This window comes from Miniopterus natalensis, chromosome 2, assembly GCF_054644295.1.
Source record: "Miniopterus natalensis isolate mMinNat1 chromosome 2, mMinNat1.hap1, whole genome shotgun sequence".
In the NCBI taxonomy this organism is placed as follows: Eukaryota; Metazoa; Chordata; class Mammalia; order Chiroptera; family Miniopteridae; genus Miniopterus; species Miniopterus natalensis.
In genome coordinates this window covers 84641120-84661691 of record NC_142082.1, presented here as the reverse complement: position 1 = coordinate 84661691, position 20572 = coordinate 84641120, and the positions used below count along the sequence as shown (strand labels likewise).

Below are 20572 nucleotides of genomic sequence, written 5' to 3'. Positions count from 1 at the left end.
ATGGCCTTGTGTAGTAGGTGTCTTGTAGGGCCCAGTGGTGCAGCCTCACCAATCACTTGAGCTGGGCACTCCAGGTGTGCCTGGGTGTGGGCTGTGTGCACTGTCTTGTTGTAGTTGAGCCTTCCTTGCTGTTGGCATCACTGGGAAGGATTGATTCCCAGGCCAATCAGCTATGACTACAGCAAAAGAGCTGTTTGTGCAGGAGCTGACCCTATGGAGCAGGACTTACTTCAGTGGGGCTTTGGTGTTCACAGAATTTGCCCCATGAATGTGTCACTGTTGGAGGGGGTAAGGTTGTAACCCAGCATGGTCTAAAGCTGTCCACCAGGTGCACTGGCCCTGGGGCACCCTGAGAGGTGCAAAGTTGGCCACTGCCTGTGCCCTGCCTGGGGACACCTGGCATGAGCTAGTGAGCAATCAGCAGATGGCTGCTACTTATGATGGGTTTGGATGTGCCTGGGAGAGACTAAGATGTGAACCAAGGTGGGCTGCCACTAGGGCTGGGCCTGGGGTTACTTAGTGACAGGTACAGGCACGCTGAAGCCATTTGCTGCTTATTTGAGATATTTTAGGAAAGTCTGAAGCATGAGGCAAGAGAGGCCAGTTGTATGGAAAAGTCACTGGAAATGGCTTAGATGAGCCCACAGGGTGGTGTGGTGCTGTCAGGGAATCACCAGGGTGAGGTGAACTGTGTGAGCCAGGTTGATGGAGACTCAGATATAGCTCCACCCTGCCAGCTCTGTAGGGGAGGGCTCAGCAAAGGAACAATGGCCTCTGCCAGCACTTCTGTCTGGAAGAAAGCCAACCTCTCAGCCCTGATGCTGGATAATTCATTTCCTCCTTGTATGTCCCTGGTGCTTTTTGAGCTGCTGCCCCAGTGTTGGAGCTCAGAGAGAGTGAGTCCAAGTAAGTCCATGCATGAGCCCTTTAAAAGGAACTGCCTGGGACTCCAGCAGTCTTTGTCTATCTCAGCCTCAATGGCCACTGGTTTTTAGAGCCTGAAGTTATGGGGACTTCTCTTCCCAGCACTGGGACCCTGGGCTGAGTGTCTGGTGTGGGGCTGGGACCCCTTGTTTCTCAGGGGAGGCCTCTGCAGCCCAGATATCCCTCCTGATTAAAAAGTGCCACACAGTCCAGCTGGCATGGCTCAGTGATTGAGCATTGACCCATGAACCAGGAAATTGCCATTTGATTCCCAGTCAAGCCACATTCCCCAGATTGTGGGCTTGATCTCCAGTAGGGGGCATGCAGGAGGCAGCTGATCAATGACTCTTCCACCTTCTATGTTTCCTCCTGCTACGCTTCTATGTCATTCCATTCTCCTAGTTTTGCTTCTCTTCCTCAGTTTCTGACCATTCCTCACTATTCCAAGATGACCTTTTATATTCTCTGTCTTCTTTCTTTTCTCCCCACAGTTTCAAATATAGTCATTTTTTTCATCTATAGCTACATGCCTAGCTTTTACATCTCTCTTAAACCCCAATCCCATACTTCCAGCTGCATGCCAGACATCTCAAAATTGCCACGTCAACTTAATACCTCCAAGATTGAACTCCCCTTCTTCCTACAAAACATGCTCAATATCACCCAGGTTAGGTTCTTGGAATCTTATTTGAGTTGTTCCCCCTCATTCTCACATCCCCTCTATGCCATTTCCTCTCAGATATCACCATAAAGTCTCTAGAATCCATCTTATTTCTTTGATTATATCCTGTCTGCTAAAATATTTTCAAAGCCTTCCCACTGCCTTGAGGAAAAATCTCTATAGTTTAAAACTTTAGGCTATTAGTGACTCTTTTCCCAGAGCCACCACTCTCTAAAGCAGATGCCCAGTTTACCCAATCATACTCCCCAACATAATCTCAGTGCCTACTATTTCTCATATTCACCCTTTGTAAATTCACTTCATCATTTCTGGTCATAAAATTTCCTCCTTGCAACTCCAAACCCTCCCCTCAGCTGGACTAAGTAAAGAATCCAAGAGCTGGAGGATAGATAAAAGACCCAGAGGGAGAGATGCAACAATTAGATGCTTATAATGTCCTTGACAGGGTGTCCTATGCTTAGCCATCTCCTTTCCTGGCTAAGTCACAGGATGAGGAGGGGAGAAAATGACAAAAACTTCTGAATAGATGTCTAGGAGACTTAGAGCAGAGGGTATCTCTGCCCTGTGCCTAGTAGAACCCTGAAAATTGTCAAGATCCCAGTGTCCCCAACCTCAGTGTACATGGGAGAACAGACATAGCAGTGGAGTGGAAATCTAGAACAAGGGCCTTAGGTGTCTCATAGAGGGCCTGGGTGCACATTCAGTATCAAACAAGAGAACCATTTCATTGGTTCAAGAGAACCAAACAGCATTTCAGAAGCAAACCGTATGGAAAAGATGACTCAGCACTGACAGCCCCTCAATGGCTAACAGCATTCTTATACTTGGAAGAAGGAAGACACAGCAATTTCCTGAGTGAAATGACCCAAGACTAGTGGGAAAGAGAACCTCAGCTGATGCCAGAGTGGTTCAATGACAAAGACCCATATAGCATATGGCCCTTCTCAGTGCCTGAATATTATATAAAGCTACATATTCTACATTCTCTCAAGCCCCTCACTCTTCCCATGATACAGCCTGCGTTGGGGAGGAGAAGGGTGCTAAATTGATGAAGATGTAACATCTGCTACCTAGCAGAGTGGGGACTTTGTACAGAGATTAAACTCAGCTACAAAAAAATAAAAATAATTCATTTCTTAACCACCTGATTTTGTGTTTGAAATTCCTATCTACATCTGTGTATTATGTATATATACATTTTTCAATAAATCATAGGTCATCAATATGTGGCTTGGTCCATTTGGGATGCTATAACAAAATACCATAGACTAGGTGGTTTATAAACAAAATAAATTTATTTCCCACAGTTCTGAAACCTAAGAAGTCCAAGATTAAATCACTAACAGATTCTCTGTCTGGTGAGGACTTGCTTTCTGGTTCAAACAGCAGTCTTCTTAGTCTGTGTTCATATGTGAAGGAAGTGCAAGGGAGCTGTCTTAGGTCTCTTTTAAAAGGACACTAAACTCATTCCTGAGGGCTCCACCCTTATGACTTAATCACATCCCAACAGCCACACCTCCAAATATTATCATTCTGAGGATTATGTTTCAACGTATGAATGCTTGGGGTGCACAATCCTTTAGTCCATATCAATGTGGTTACAAAATTATGAAAAATATTATCTCAGTAAAAGTAGTTTGTGACTGGAAGAAACATCATTTTAAATATTCCCATATAAAAAATCATAACTAACTGACAAAGCAATGTTTTTTGTGGGAAACACTACCCTTAAAGACCTCTAGGAAGTCACTTTTCACAAACTTACTTGAAAACTAATGTAATAATTTATTATAAATATAAAATCTAACAGATTGAGAGGCAATTTGTAAATTCCATTCTATGATAAAATTGTGCATCCGGAAACTTGACGAATGGACTGAATAAGATGACCTTAAAGGTACATTCAACAGCAATCATCGTACTTTTGGATCCTGATTTACCTACTCTCTATATAATGACAGGACATTTAAATTACCAAGTGTGAGAGATCAGATCAAAATACTCAGAAATTTAAGATACAACTATGGAATATATGTATCAAAATATGTACATCAAGATATGTATCAAATAATGTTAAAAGCACATAAATATATACTACATAAGTATAAGTATTATGCAGAATATATTTATATATTTTGTAGCTTTTTATAGTTGGGTCTCATTTTGTAAGTATTTTAATGTGTGTAAATTCATGTATGAATCAGTGTAAGACATACTGAGTTACATAAAATTATTGACAAAAGCAGCTTATTTTTTTTAATCTTTTTGTTTTCTTTTTTTTAAAAAAAAATTATTTTTGTTTAAAATATTACAGATGTCCCTTTTTCTCCCCAAGGACCCATTGCACCCTGACCCTTCCCCCTCCCCAGTCCCTCTCCCTACCGTTGTGCCTGTGCTTGGGTTGTGCATATATGCATATAAATTCTTTGGTTACTCTCTCCCTCTCCACCCACCCGCCCTCCTCCATCCCTCTGACATTCATCACTCTCATCTATGCTTCCATGTCATTGAATCTATTCTGTTCATCAGTTTATTAAGTTCTTTAGATTCCACATATAAGCGAGATCATGTGATATTTGTCTTTTGCTGCCTGGCTTATTTCACTTAGCATAATATTCTCCAGGTCCATACATACTGTCCCGAAGGGTACAAGATTCTTCTTCTTTACAGCTGCGTAGTATTCCATGGTGTAAATGTCCCACAGCATTTTTATCCACTCATCTACTGATGGGCACTTGGGTTGTTTCCAGATCTTAGCTATTGTAAACTGTGCTGCTATGAACATCAGGGTACATATATTCTTCCTGATTAATGTTTTAGGGTTCTTAGGATACATTCCTATGAGTGGAATCACAGGGTCAAACAGCAGCTCCATTTTAAATTTTTTGAGGAACCTCCATACTGTTTTCCATAGTGGTTGTACCAGTCTACATTCCCACCATCAGTGGACTACAGTTCCCCTTTCTCCAAACCTTTATCAGCACATGTCGTTTGTTGATTTGTTGATGGCAGCCCTTCTAACATGTGTGAAGTGATACCTCATTGTGGTTTTAATTTGCATCTCTCTGATGATTATCGACGTTGAGCATTTTCTCATGTGTCTCTTGGCCATCTGTATGTCCTCTTTGGAGAAGTGTCTATTCAGGTCCTTTTCCCATTTCTTAATTGGGTTGTTTGTCTTCCTCTTGCTGAGTAGTATGAGTTCTTTGTACACTTTGGAAATTAGCCCCTTATTAGATACATCCTTGGCGAACATATTTTCCCAGACGGTAGGATTCCTTTGTATTTTGAGGCTGTTTTCTTTTGCTGTGTAGAGCTTTTTAGTTTGATATAGTCCCATATGTTTATTTTTTCTTTTGTTTCTATTGCCCTAGGAGATGTATCAGTGAGAAGTCCACTATGTGGGATGTCTGTGAATTTACTGCCTATGTTTTCTTCCAGGATTTTTATGGTTTCATGACTTACATTTAAGTCTTTTATCCATTTTGAGTTTATTTTTGTGTATGGTGAAAGTTGGTAGTCTAGTTTCATTCTTTTGCATGTATCTGTCCAATTTTCCCAGCACCACTTATTAAAGAGATTGTCTTTACTCCATTGGATACTCTTGCCTCCTTTGGCAAATATTAACTGATCATAATGGCATGGGTCTATTTCTGGGTTCTCTGTTCTGTTCCATTGATCTATATGCCTGTTGTTGTACAAGTACCAGGCCATTTTGATTACAGTGGCTTTGTAATACAGTTTGAAGTCTGATAATGTGATCCGTCCCACTCTGTTCTTTTTTCTCAAGATGGCTGCAGCAATTAAGGGGTCTTTTTTGGTTCCATATAAATTTTCACAATGTTTGTTCTAGGTCTGTGAAATATGCTGTTGGTATTTTAATAGGAATTGCATTAAATTTATAAATTGCTTTGGGTAGTATGGACATTTTAATGATATTAATTCTTCCATTCCATGAGCATGGTACATTCTTCCGCTTGTTTAAATCTTCCTCTATTTCTTTTTCAGTGTCACGTAGTTTTCTGAGAACAGGTCTTTTACATCCTTGGATAAGTTTATTCCTAGGTATCTTATTTTTTTAGTTGCAATGGTAAATGTTATTTCTTTTTTAGTTTCTCTCTCTGAAAGTTCATTGTATAAGAATGCCATTGATTTCCAGATGTTGATTTTGTATCCAGCTACTTTGCCAAATTTGTTTATGAAATCTAGTAGTACTTTGATGGAGTCCTTAGGGTTTCCTATGTACAGTATCATGTCATCTGCAAATAATGACAGTTTTACTTCCTCCTTTCTAATTTGGATACCTTTTATGTTTTCTGCCTCTGATGGCTATGGCGAGGACTTCCAGTACTATGTTGAATAAGAGTGGTGAAAGTGGACATCCCTGTCTTGTCCCGGTTTTTAATGGAAATAGTTTTAGTTTTTTCCCATTGGGTATAATGGTGGCTGTACATCTGTCATTTATTGCCTTTATTACGTTGAGGTGTGATCCCTCTATTCCCACTTTGCTGAGAGTTATTATCAGAAATGGGTGCTGGATTTTGTCTAATGCTTTTTCTGCGTATATTGATATGATCATATGATTTTTGTCCTTCATTTTGTTTATGTGATGTATCACATTTATTGATTTGCAGATGTTGTACCAGCCTTGCATCCATGGAATAAATCCCACTTGGTCATGATGTATGATCTTTTCAATGTATTGCTGGATCCGGTTTGCTAGTATTTTAGTGAGGATTTTAACATCTATGTTCATCAGGGATATTGGCCTGTTATTTTCTTTCTTTGTAATATCTTTATTTGGTTTTGGGATTAGGATGATGCTGGCCTCATAAAAAGAATTTGGGAGTTATTCCTTCTCTTGAATTTTCTGAAATAGTTTGAATAGAATAGGTGTTAATTCTTCTTTGAATATTTGGTCAAACTGACCTGTAAATCCATCTGGTCCTGGACTTTTGTTTGCTGGGAGTTTTTTGATTACTGCTTCAATTTCATTAGTTGTTATCAGCCTATTCAGGTTTTCTGCCTCTTCTTGATTCAACTTTGGAAGATTGTATGCTTCTAGGAATTTGTCTATTTCCCCCATGTTGTCCAGTTTGTTGGCATATAGTTGCTCAGGGTGTTTGTTATAATCCTTTGTATTTCTGTTGGGTCAGTTGTTATATCACCTCTTTCATTTATGATTTTATTTATTTGGGTCTTCTCTCTTTCTTTCTTAGTGAGTCTGGCTAAAGTTTCATCAACCTTATTTACCTTTTCAAAGAACCAGGTCTTGGTTTCATTGATTTTTTTGTATTGTTTTTTTAGTTTCTATGTCATTAATTTGTGCTCTGATATTTATTATTTCCTTCCTTCTACTTCCTCGGGGCATTTATTGCTGTTCTTGTTCTAGTTCTTTTAGTTGTTGTGTTAGATAGTTCATTAGATCTTTTTCTTATTTCTTGAGGTAGGTCTGTAATGCTATGAATTTTCCTCTCAGGACTGCTTTTCCCATGTCCCATAGGTTTTGGGTTGTTTTCTGTTCATTTTTATTACTTTCCATGAAGTCCTGTATTTCTTCCTTGATCTCCTTGGTAACCCATTCGTTGTTTAATAACATGCTATTTAGCCTCCATGTGTTTGAATATTTTTGAGTTTTTTTATAGTGGTTGATTTCTATTTTCATGGCATTGTGATCCAAGAAGATGCTTGATATTATTTCAATCTTCTTATATTTGTAGAGACTTGCCTTGTGCATTAACATATGGTCTATTTTTGAGAATGTTCCATGTGCACTTGAGAAGAATGTGTATTCTGCTGCTTTGGGGTGAAATGTTCTATAAATGTCAATTAAATCCATTAGGTCTAGTGATTCATTTAAGGTCTGCATTTCCCAGTTCATTTTTTGTCTTGATGATCTGTTCATTGCTGACAGTGGGGTGTTAAAGTCCCCCACTATGATTGTGTTGCTGTAAATTTCCCATTTAAAGTCTTCCAGGAGCCCGGCCGGGTGTGGCTCAGCGGTTGAGCGTCGACCTGGGATCCAGGCGATCAGGGTTTGACTCCAGGTCAGGGCACATGCCTGAGTTGTGGGCTCAATCAGTGACTCTTTCATCATTGATGTTTCTATCTCTCTCTCTCCCTCTTCCTTCCTCTCTCTGAAATCAAAGCTATATTTTAAAAAACAAAAAAACAAACAAAAGAAAACCAAAACCAAAAAAAAAATAGTCTTCCAAGAAATTTTTTATATATTTAGGTGCTCCTCTTTTGGGTGCATAAATGTTTATAAGGATTATTCCCTCTTGTTGGATTGATCCCTTTAGTACTATGTAATTACCATCTTTGTCTCTTCCTATGGTCTTTATTTTGAAGTCTGTTTTGTCAGAAATAAGAATTGTTACACCAGCTTTCTTTTCCTTTCCATTTGCATGGAATATTTCACTCTATCCCTTCACTTTTAGCCTGTGTGAGTCTTCTGCTCTCAGTTGGGTCTCTTGTAGACAGCATATATTTGGGTCCTGTTTTCTTATTTATTCAGCTACCCTTTGTCTTTTGATTGGACCATTTATTCCATTTACATTTAAGGTTACTATTGATATCAACTTCTTTAATGCCATTTTCCCCTTTATGCTGATGTACCTTTCTCTCACTATTCCTTCTTTTTCTTAAAGCAGTCCTTTTAGCATTTCTTGCAATCCTGGTTTGGTGGTACTGAACTCCTTTAGCCTTTTTTTTTCTGGGAAGCTTTTTATTTCACCTTCAAATTTAAATGATAGCCTTGCTGGATAAAGCAATCTTGGTTGCATGTTCTTGCCTTTCACTACTTGCAGAACTTCATTCCACTGCCTTCTGGCCTGAAGAGTCTATGTTGAGAAATCAGCTGTCAGCCTTATGCAGGTTCCCTTGTAGGTCACTGCTTGTCTCTCTCTTGCACCCTTAATATTTTTCTTTGTCCTTGACATTTGCCATTTTAATTATGATGTGTCTTGGAGTGTGTCTCTTTGGGCCCCTCTTGTTTGGAACCCTCTGTGCTTCCTGAACTTGTATGGCTTTCTCCCTCACCAGCCTAGGGAAGTTTTCTATAATTATTTCTTCCACCAAGTTCTCTATTCCTTGTTCTCTTTCCTACCCATCTGGCACTCCTATAATGCGAATGTTGTTTCGTTTAATGTTATCCCAAAGTTCCCTTAGATTGTCCTCATGCTTTTTAAGTGTTTTTTCTTTTTGCTGCTCTGATGGTGTGATTTTTTCTACCTTGTCTTCTAAATCACTTATTCTATCCTCTACTTCATTGAGCCTGCTTTTAATTTCTTCCAGTGCATTCTTGATAGCATATACAGCATTCTTTATCTCTGTCTGAGTTTTATTTATGGTATGTATCTCTTTTTTCATATTTTCACTAAGGTCCTCGATCTTATCATCTAGAGTCTTCTTAAGTTCCTTGAACATCTTCATCATCCACACTCTGAACTCTATTTCTGATAGCTTGTTTAACTCCATCTCATCAAAGTCTTTTTCTGGCGATGTTTCCTTTTCTTTAATTTGGGGGTTTCTTTGCTCCCCATTTTGGTAGGTCTTAGTGTTTGTATCTATATATTATATATATTTGCTGTCCCCCAGTCTTGTGAGATGGGATTTTGTCTTTTTCGTCCAGTGGAGCCCAGACGTGTGTTTTCCTTATACCTCTGAGCTCTTTGCTCTAGGTGTGTCCCTCTTGTGGGTTCCCCTTTTGTGGTTTCTTTATGTTCTCCTGTTGTGGTTGGGTCTAGATTGTTGTTGATCAGTCCTTGGGAGGACCCTCCTCTCAGGTTGATTAACTGTGTCTCAGCCCCAACCTCGATGTGTAAGATGTTGTATGGGTGCTGGCCAGGCAGGACAATACACAACTAAAATTCCAGGAAACAAGAGATATCTTACAAAATACCTTGACAGTCACAATGAAAACAACCCATGTGAAAATAGAACTGGGAGAGTGAAGGGAGAACAAACACACACAAAAAGCTTAAAACAAAGAAAGAGAGAAAGAAAAGTAATGTTTAGAGAGAGAGATGTACAGTGTTGTTAATAGTTGTAAAAATTTAGAAAATAATAATAAACTAAAATGTAAAAAATAGAGAAGCTACTGGGAGATAACAGAAGGAGAGAAAAGATTCTGAAAGAAGTGCCAGCAAAAAATTAAAGGAGAGAATAGGAATAGGATTACAGATGAAAATGAGAAAACAGAAATACAATAAAGAGAATAATGGAAACTAACAATCGAACAAAAAGACTGGAGGACAGGATAACAAAAGAATGAAAGAAAAGTAGAAAAAGAAAAAAGAAAAAGAAAAAAGTTATGCCAATGGATTGAGAGGAGAGAGAGACATATAACCCAGCTAGGGCGGGAGTCCGGTAAGAGATTTGGTGGAAACTATAGAGGAAAGCAGTAAACTTGGTTATAATGATAAAGTCCCAGCAGGGATATGAAGAAAGTCTTGATATTAGAAGCAAGGATAAAACAAAACAAAGCAAAGAAACAAAACAAAACTAAAAACAATCTAAGCAAGACAGAATTCTTTTATAAAAAGGAGAAAAAAAAATTTAAAAATAAAAAAAATAATAAAATAAAAAAATTATTATAAAATTTAAAATAGAAAAAAAAACAATTTTTCTCCCCTTTCTCTTCTTCTTAAGGAAAAAAGGGAAAAAATAAAGAAACCCACAAACAAAAAACAAACAAAAAAACCGAAAAACAACAACAACAACAAAAAACACACAAAAAAAAACCAGCAGAAAAAAAGGGTAGTCAATCAGGTGAGTTTCTTCTGGGCAACTTATATTGTCTGAGGATCACTGTTTTGTGTGCTGATGTCAGTTCTCCTGGGAGGTGGTTGTGTATCAGCCAATGTGAAGAGTCATCTAGGTTTGGCTCTGGTGTCCTTAGGTAGATAGTTGGTCTGAGGCTCTCAGTGGACCACCTCCTCTTGTCAGCTATTTTGCAACCGTGTAGTTGCCTGGTCTTACTCCAGAGTCTTCTGTAGAGTCTTTAGGGTGCAGTGTGGCTAGTGTAGCCCAGGGTATCACTCCCCTTAGAGGTGTCACTGTCAGGCACTCACTCTGCGGGAATTAGTCTCTGCTCCACTGCCAGCCCCTCAGTCCTTACCTTGTCGTCTGATTCTAGTTCCCCAGGCTCTGGCCTGCTGCAGCTTCAGATTGATTTCAGCCTGTTGCCTTTTCTGTATGGCCCGTTTTGGAAGCCTGGGCTCACATTCTGGTGAGCCCTTTGCCTGCCCAGCCCCCAGCAGGGGTTTTCAGTGTTTCCTCCAGTAGCAGCTTATTAATGTATAAAACCAGCAGTAAATATAGGAACACATCTAATAATAAAGGATGGGAGCTAGAAATGAAAAAAGGTGCATCAAGACATTGAAAATGAATCAAGTTAAGGGAAGTTTCTAAGCTCTTCTTTCAAAAATAGCTGTAAAATAAATTTCACTGCAATTGTAGTTCAAATCATGTAAATTCTCTGTCCCTAAGGAATTCCATTTTGCATAGAACCTAAATAAACTGCCTAAAAAAACCCTTTGCTGATATGGAATTTAATTAGCAGACCTAATTCTTCAGTAATGAAAATCAGCTAAACAACTGAGTAAAAATGTTTACTAAATAGAGACCTTGAGTGCCATAGTTTACTGGAAGGGAACAACATTTTTGATTAATTTAAAAAACAAACACTTCATCTTAAAATATCTAAAGATGAGACATGTAGAACTAAATAAATATATAATACTGTTTGATAGCATTTACCCAGTAACTTTGGGAGTATCTTTTCTTTTCTTTTTCTTTGTTTCTTAATGTTCAAAATATTACAGATGTCCCCTGTTCTCCCCATTGATCCTTTCTACCCTGCACCCACTCCCCTCTCCAGTCCCTCCCAAGTCCCTCCCCACACTATTTTCTGTGTCCTGGGTTATGCATACATGCATATAAATACTTTGGTTAATTAAACTCTCCCCACTCACACCGCCCCACCTACCTACACCCACCTTCCCTCAGATATTCATAAGTCTGATACATGCTTCCATGTCACTGAAACTATTTTGTTAATCAGTTTATTAAGTTCTTTAGACACTACATACAAGTGAGATCATGTGATGTTTGTCTTTCTCTGCCTGACTTATTTCTCTTAGCATAATATTCTTCAGGTTCATCCATACTGTCCCAAAAGGTAAGAGATCCTTCTTCTTTACAGCTGCATAGTATTCCATGTTGTAAATGTCCCACAGCTTTTTTACCAATTCATCTACTGATGGGCACTTGGGCTGTTTCCAGATCCTATCTATTGTAAATTACACTGCTGTGAACATAAGGGTGCATATATTTTTTCTGATTAGTGTTTCAGGATTCTTAGGATATATTCCTAGAAGTGGGATCAGTTCCATTTCTAATTTTTTGAGGAACCTCCATACTGTTTTCCATAGTGGCTGCACTAGTCTGCATTCCTACCAGCAGTGTACCAAGGTTCTCATTTCTCCACATCCTTGCCAGCACGTAACATTTGTATATTTGTAGGTGGTCGCCATTCTGACAGGTGTGAAGTGATACCTCATTGTGGCTTTAATTTGCATCTCTCTAATGATTAGCAATGTTGAGCATTTTTTGTATGTCTATTGGCCATCTGTATGTCCACTTTGGAGAAGTGTTTATTCAGGTTTTTTGCCCATTTTTTAATTGAATTGTTTGTCTTCCTCTTGTGGAGTTGTATGAGTTCTTTGTACGCTTTAGAAATTAGTCCCTTATCAGATGGATCCTTGGCAAATATGTTCTCCCATATTGTGGGGTTCCTTTGTATTTTGAGGCTGATTTCTTTTGCTGTTCAAAAGGTTTTTAGTTTGATGTAGTCCAATTTGTTTGTTTTTTCTTTTGTTTCTCTTGACCTAAAAGATCTATCAGTGAAAATACCACTACGTGAGCTGTCTGTGATTTTACTGCCTATGTTTTCTTCCAAGATTTTTATAGCTTCATAATTTACATTTAAGTCTTTTACCAATTTTGAGTTTATTTTCATCTGTGGTGTAAGTTGGTGATCTAGTTTCATTTTTTTTGCATGTACTTGTCCAATTTTCACAACACCATTTATTGAAGAGACTGTCTTTACTCCATTGTTTGTTCTTGCCTCTTTTGTCAAATATTAACTGACCATAATTGTGTGTTGTCTATTTCAGGGGTCTCTGTTTTGTTCCATTGATCTATATGTCTTTTTTACCAACACAAGGCTGCTTTGACTACAATGGCTTTGTACTACAATTTGATAACTGGTAAAGTGATCCCTCCAACTCTGTTCTTCTTTCTCAAGGTGCCTGCAGCAATTAAGGGGTCTTTTTTAGTTCCATATAAATTTTTGGAACATTTGTTCCAGCTCTGTGAAATATGCTGTTGGTATTTTATTAGGAATTGCATTAAATCTATAGATAGCTTTGAGTATGGACATTTTAATATTACTCCTTCTAATCCATGAACATGGTATATTCTTCCACTTGTTTATATCTTCCTCTATTTCTTTTTAAGTGTCCTGTAGTTTTCTGAGTACAGGTCTTTACATCTCTGGTTAAGTTTATTCCTAGGTATCTTATCTTGTAATTGCAATGGTAAATGGTATTATTTTTTAGTTTCTCTTTCTGAAATTTTGTTGTTGGTGTATAAAAATGTTGTCAATTTTAAGATGTTAATTTTGTATCCAGCTACTTTGGCAAATTCATTTATCACATCTAGTAGAACTTTGGTGGTGTCATTAAGGTTTTCTATGTACAATGTTATGTCATCTGTGAATAATGACAGTTTTACTTCCTCCTTTCCAATTTGGATAGTTTTATGTTTTCTTCCTGTCTGATGCCTGTGGCAATGACTTTCAGTACTAAGCTGAATTAGAGTGGCAAAAACTGTTTGTCCTTGTTTTTAAGGGAAAAGGTTTTATTTTTTGCCCATTGAGTAAGATGTTGGTTGTAGGTTTGTTGTATATAGCCTTTATTATGTTGAGGTTTGTTCGCTATATTTCCACTTTTCTGAGAGTTTTTATCCAAAATGGGTGCTGGATTTTTTCTGCATCTATTGATATGATCACATAATTTTTGATCTTCATTTTGTTTATTTGATGTATCACATTTACTCATTTGTGGATATTATAACAGCTTTGCATCCCCAGAACAAATCTCACTTGATCATGGTATATGATCATTTTAATGCATTGCTGGATCTAGTTTGCCAGTATTTTGTTGAGGATTTTAGCATCTATGTTCATCAGGGATATTGGCCTGTAATATTCTTTCTTTGTTCAGTCTTTATCTGGTTTTGGGATTAGAATGATGATCGCCTCATAAAAAGAGCTGGGATTTTCCTTCCTCTTGAATTTTCTGGAATAGTTTGAGGAAAGTAGGTGTAATTCTTCTTTGAATGTTTGATAAAACTCACCTGTAAATTCATTTGACCCCAAGCTTTTGTTTGCTGGGAGTTTGTTTGATTGTTTGTTTATGTTTACTTTTATTTAAAATATTACAGAGACCCTTTTTTCTCCCTGCAATGACCCATTCCATCCCATCCCACACCCCCTCCATTCCCTCACCACACCATTGTCCTTGTGCTTGGGTTGTGCATATAAGCATATAAAGTCTTTCCTTAATCTCTCCCCCTCCACCCACTCACCCTCCTCCATCCTTCTCACATTCATCAATCTGATCCATGTTTCCATGTCATTGAAGCTATTCTGTTCATCAGTTTCTTAAGTTCTTTAAATTCCACATATAAGTGAGATGATGTCATGTTTGTCTTTATCTGCCTGGCTTATTTCTCTTAGCATAAGTTTCTCCAGGTCCAACCATATTGCCCCAAGGGTATAAGATTCTCCTCCTTTATAGCTGTGTAGTATTCCATAGTGTATATGTCCCACAGCTTTTTTATCCACTCATCTACTGATGGGCACTTGGGCTGTTTCCAGATATTAGCTACTGAAAATTGTGTTGCTATGAATATAGGGGTGAATATATTTTTTCTGATTAGTGTTTCAGAATTCTCAGGATATATTCATAGAACTGGAATCACTAGGTCCAAAGGCAGCTCCATTTTTAATTTTTTGAGGAACTTCCATACTGTTTTCCATAGTGGTTGCACCAGTCTGCATTCCCACCAGCAGTGTACTAGGGTTCCCCTTTCTCCCTATCCTCACCAGCAAGAGTATTTGTTGATTTGTTGATGGCAGCCATTCTGACAGGTGTGAAGTGATACCTCATTGTGGTTTTAATTTGCATCTCTCTGATGATTAGCGAGGTTGAGCATTTTCTCATGTGTCTCTTGGCCATCCATATGTCCTCTTTGGAGAAGTGTCTACTCAAGTCTTTTGCCCATTTCTTAATTGGGTTGTTTGTCTTCCTCTTGCTGAGTAGTATGAGTTCTTTGCAAACTTTGGACATTAGCCCCTTAACAGATTGATCCTTGGCAAATATATTTTCCCAGACCATGGGGTTCCTTTGTATTTTGAGGCTGTTTTCTTTTGCTGTGAAGAAGCTTTTTAGTTTGATGTATTTCCATATCTTTGTTTTTTCTTTTGTTTCTCTTGTCCTAGGAGATGTATCTGTGAAAATTCCATTACATGGGATGTCTGTGACTTTACTGCCTATGTTTTCTTCCAGGATTTTTATGGTTTCATGACTTACATTTAAGTCTTTTATCCATTTTGAGTTTATTTTTGTGTATGGTGAAAGTTGGTGGTATACTTTCATTTTTTTGCATGTATCTGTTCAGTTTTCCCAGCACCACTTATTGAAGAGGCTGTCTCTACTCCATTGTTTGCTCTTGCCTCTTTTGTCAAATATTAACTGACCATAATGGCATGGGTTTATTTCTGGGGTCTCTGTTCTGTTCCATTGATCTATATGCCTGTTGTTGTACCAATACCAGGCTCTTTGGACTACAATGGCTTTGTAGTACAGTTTGATGTCCGGTAAAGTGATACCTCCCACTCTGTTCTTTTTTCTCAAGGTGGCTGCAGCTATTTTGGGGTCTTTTTTGGTTCCAAATAAAGTTTTGAAATGTTTCTTCTAGATCTGTGAAATATGCTGTTGGTATTTTAATAAGAATTGCATTGAATTTATAAATTCTGTTGGGTACTATGGACATTTTATTGATATTAATTCTTCCAATCTTGAGCAAGGTATATTCTTCTGCTTTCCTCTGTTTCTTTTTTCAGTGTCATGTAGTTTTCCGAGTGTAGGTCTTTTACATCCTTGGTTAAGTTTATTTCTAGGTATCTTATTTTTTTAGTTGCAATGGTAAATGGTATTGCTTTTTTAGTTTCTCTCTCTGAGAGTTCATTGTTGGTGTATAAGAATGCATTGATTTCTGGATGTTGATTCTCTATCCAGCTACCTTACCAAATTCTTTATCAAATCTAGTAGTACTTTGATGGAGTCTTTAGGGTTTTTTATGTACAATATCATGTCATCTGCAAATGATGACAGCTTTACTTCCTCCTTTCCAAATTGAATACCTTTTATGATTTCTTCCTGTCTGATGGCTGTGGCAAGTACTTCCAGTACTATGTTAAATAAGAATGGTGAAAGTGGACACCCCCATCTGGTTCCTGTTTTTAGTGGAAATCATTTTAGTTTTTGACTGTTGAGGATGATTTTGGTTGTAGGTTTGTCATATGTGGTTTGTTATTATGTTGAGGTATGATCCCTCTATTCCCACTTTGCTGAGAGTTTTTATCAGAAATGAGTGGTGGATTTTGTCCAATGCTTTTTCTGCATCTATTGATATGATCATATGATTTTTGTTCTGCATTTTGTTTATGTGATATATCACATTTGTTGATTTCAGATGTTATAGCAGCCTTGCATTCCTAGAATAAATCCCACTTGATCATGGTGTATGATCTTTTTAATGTTTTGCTGGATCTGGTTTGTTAGCATTTTAGTGAGGATTTTAGCATCAATGTTCATCAGGGATATTGGCTTGTAATTTTCTTTGTTTGTAGTGTCTTTCTCTGGTTTGGGGATTAGGATGATGCTGGCCTCATAAAAAGAGTTTGGGAGTTTTCCCTCCTCTTGAATTTTCTGGAATAGTTTGAATAGAATAGGTGTTAATTCTTTGAATGTTTGATAAAACTTGCCTTTTAATCCATCTGGTCCAGGACTTTTGTTTGCTGGGAGTTTTTTGATTACTGCTTCAATTTTGTTAGTTGTTATCGGCCTATTCAGGTTTTGTGCCTCTTCTTGATTCAGCTTTGGAAGATTGTATGCTTCTAGGAATTTGTCCATTTCACCCATGTTGTCCAGTTTGTTGGCATATAGTTGCTCAGAGTGTTTTCTTACAATGCTTTGTATTTCTGTTGGGTCAATTGTTATATCACCTCTTTCATTTCTGATTTTATTTATTTGAGTCCTCTCTCTTTGTTTCTTAGTGAGTCTGGCTAAAGGTTCATTAACCTTATTTACCTTTTCAAAGAACCAGCTCTTGGTTTCATTGATTTTTTGTATTTTTTTAGTCTGCATGTCATTAATCTCTGCTCTGATTTTTATTATTTCCTTCCTTCTACTTCCTCAGGGCTTTTCTTGCTTCTTTCATTCTAGTTCTTTTAGTTGTTGTGTTAGATGGTTCATTAGATATTTTTCTTGTTTCTTGAGATAGGCCTGCAATGCTATGAATTTTCCTCTCAGGACTGCTTTCACCATGTCCCATAGATTTTGGGTTGTTGTCTGTTCATTTTTGTTTCTTTCCATGAAGTGTCTGATTTCTTCTTTGATCTCATTGGTAACCCATTCATTGTTTAATAGCATGCTATTTAGCCTCCATGTGTTTGAATATTTTTGAGTTTTTTTATAGTGGTTGATTTCTAGTTTCATGGCATTGTGATCGAAAATGATGCTTGATATGATTTCAATCTTCTTGTATTTGTAGAGACTTGTCTTGTGCCCTAACATGTGGTCTATTTTTGAGAATGTTCCATGTGCCCTTGAGAAGAATGTGTATTCTGCTGTTTTGGGGTGAAATGTTCTGCAAATGTCATTTAAATTCATTAGGTCTAGTGATTCATTTAAGGTCTGTGATTCCCTGCTGATTTTTTGTCATGATGATCTGTGCAATGCCGTCAATCTCCTCCTTTAAGTCCACCAAGATATATTTAGGTGTTTCTATAGTAGGTGCATAAATGTTTATAAGGGTTATTTCCTCCTGTTGAATTGATCCCTTTAGTATCTTTGTCTCTTGTTATTGTCTTTATTTTGAAGTCTTTTTTATCAGAAATAAGTATTGCTACTCCAGCTTTTTTTTTTCCTTTCCATTTGCATTGAATATTTTATTCCATTGCTTCACTTTTAGCCTGTTTGAATCTTTTGCTCTCAGGCAGGTATTTTGTAGACAGCATATATTTGGGTCCTGCTTTCTTATCCATTCAGCTACTCTATGTCTTGAGATTGGACCATTTATTACATTTACATTTAAAGTTACTATTGAGATATACATCCAGAAATCAATGACATTCTTATACACTAATAATTAACTCGTAGAAAGAGAAACTAAAAAAAACTATATTACTTTCCTTTGTAACTAAAAAAAATAAGATATCTAGGAATAAAAGACCTGTACTCAGAAAACTACAGGACACTGAAAAAAGAAATAGAAGAAGATATAAACAAGTGAAAAAATATACCATGTTCATGGATTGGAAGAAATAATATTAGTTAAATTTCCATATTACCCAAAGTAATTCATAAATTCAGTGCTCTTTCTAATAAAATACCAACAATATATTTTACAGAGCTAGAACAAATATTTCAAAATTTTGTATGGAACCAAAAAAGACCCCAAGTACCCACAGGAATCTTGAGAAAGAAGAACAGTGTTGGAAGGATCACTTTACCAGATATCAAACTATACTACAAAGTCATTGTAACCAAAACAGCCTGTTATTGGCACAACAACAGACATATAAATCAATGGAACAGAACAGAGACCCCAGAAAAAGATCCACACAATTATGGTCAACTCATACTTGAAAAGGAGGCAAGAGCATGCAATGGAGAAGGACTGTCCCTTCAATAAATGGTGCTGGGAAAATTGGACAGGTACACACAAAAAATTAAAACTATATCACCAACTTACTTTATACATAAGAATAAATTCAAAATCAATAAAAGACTTAAATTTATGTCATGAAACCATAAAAATCTTGGAAGAAAAAATAGGCAGTAAAGTCAGCGACATCTCACATAGTGGAATTTTCACTGATACATCTCCTAGGGCAACGTAAACAGAAGAAAAAATAAACAAATGCGACTACATCAAACTAAAAAGAAATCAGCAATAAAAATTAGCCTCAAAATACAAAGAAACCTCACAGTATGGGAGAACATATTTACTAAGGATTCACCTGATAAGGGGCTAATTTCCAAAGTATACAGAGTACTCATACAACTCAACAAGAGGAAGACAAACAATTCAATTAGAAAATGGGCAAAAGACCCAAATAAACACTTCTCCAAAGAGAACATACAGATAGCCAAGAGACATGAAAAATGCTCAGCATTGTTAATCATTACAGAGGTGAAAATTAAAACCACAATGAGGTATCACTTTACATCTTTCAGAATGGCTACCATCAACAAATCAACGAACGACATGTGCTGGTGAGGATGTGGAGAAAGGGGAACCCTGGTACACTGCTGGTGGGAATGCAGACTGGTGCAGCCACTATGGAAGTTTCCTCAAAAAATTAAAAATGGAGCTGCCTTTTGACCTAGTCCTTTTACTTCTAGGATATATCCTAAGAGTCCTAAGAATATATCCTAAGACTCCTGAAATACTAGTCAGAAAGCATATATGCACTCCTAAGTTCATAGCGGCACAATTTACAATAGCTAAGATCTGGAAACAGCCCAAGTGCCCATCAGTAGATGAATAGATATAAAAGCTGTGGAATATTTACTCCATGGAATATTATGCAGCTGTAAAAAAAAAAAAAAAAAGGATCTCTTACCCTTTGGGATAGTATGGATGAACCTGTAGAAAATTATGCTAAGAGGAATAAGACAGGCAGAGAAAGACAAATATCACATGATCTCACTTATATGTGGAACCTAAAGAGCATGATAAACTTATGAACAAAACAGATTCAGTAAATAACAGCACTGAACAGACTGACAAATCTCAGAGGCAAGGTAGAGATGGGTGGGTGACTGGGGAGAGATTAACTGTAGAATTTATATGCATATATGCATAACTCATGTACACAGACAATGGTGCTGTGGGAGTGAGTGTGGGGTTGAAATGGTCAATGAGGAGAAAAAGGGACACCTATAATATTTTGAACAATAAAAAAAGAAAAATATATGATATGATCTATTCAAATATTTTTTAAATAATAAGAGAAAAAATTATTGAGCTATTTTAAGGAGTCATTGCAGGACTTGTATATTTTGTGAAAATGAATTATGGCTAACCAGGAGGAGGATATTTAATGGGAGATAAAGTGATTGTTGCCAAAGTAACCTCCCCCTGATGGGAGGAAATCATGATAGGGGAATTACGCTGTAGTGAGAAACAAAGTCTCATTTGTCTTCCTTTTCTCTTTGATTTAGTCTAGAGGGAAAGAACAAGGAGTTTCTCTATCCTTAGCGCTGCCTGGAACACATGTGTACTCCCTTTAAGAAGCACAGGTATAAGCAGAAGCATATCCAGAAACAAGCAACCAGAAAGACAAGGAGTCTGGAGAGCAAGTCACAGGATGAATGTTTGTAGCAACTAGGAATGAATAGTTTGCAGAAGAGACAATTAAAGGCAAATACAATAGCATTCAAATATTTTTAGCTCTAATGTAGGAGATATCTTAACATTTATTTGCACAGTGGCAGGGAGTGAAATCTACCTACATCTGAGCAAGTATTTGATGGCAGCACCCCCAGCCCAAGTGCACGCCATAGATTTCTATCCTCTTTTTCATATCATTGTTCCCTTGACTTC

The 20572-nt window shown here is 37.4% G+C and overlaps 1 pseudogene; it reads right to left on the bottom strand.

Annotated features, from left to right (window-relative positions):
• Window positions 1-14298, bottom strand: part of LOC107525181 (aspartate beta-hydroxylase domain-containing protein 2 pseudogene) — a 124676-nt pseudogene extending 110378 nt beyond the window's left edge.
• Between the last annotated feature and the right edge of the window lie 6274 nt (window positions 14299-20572).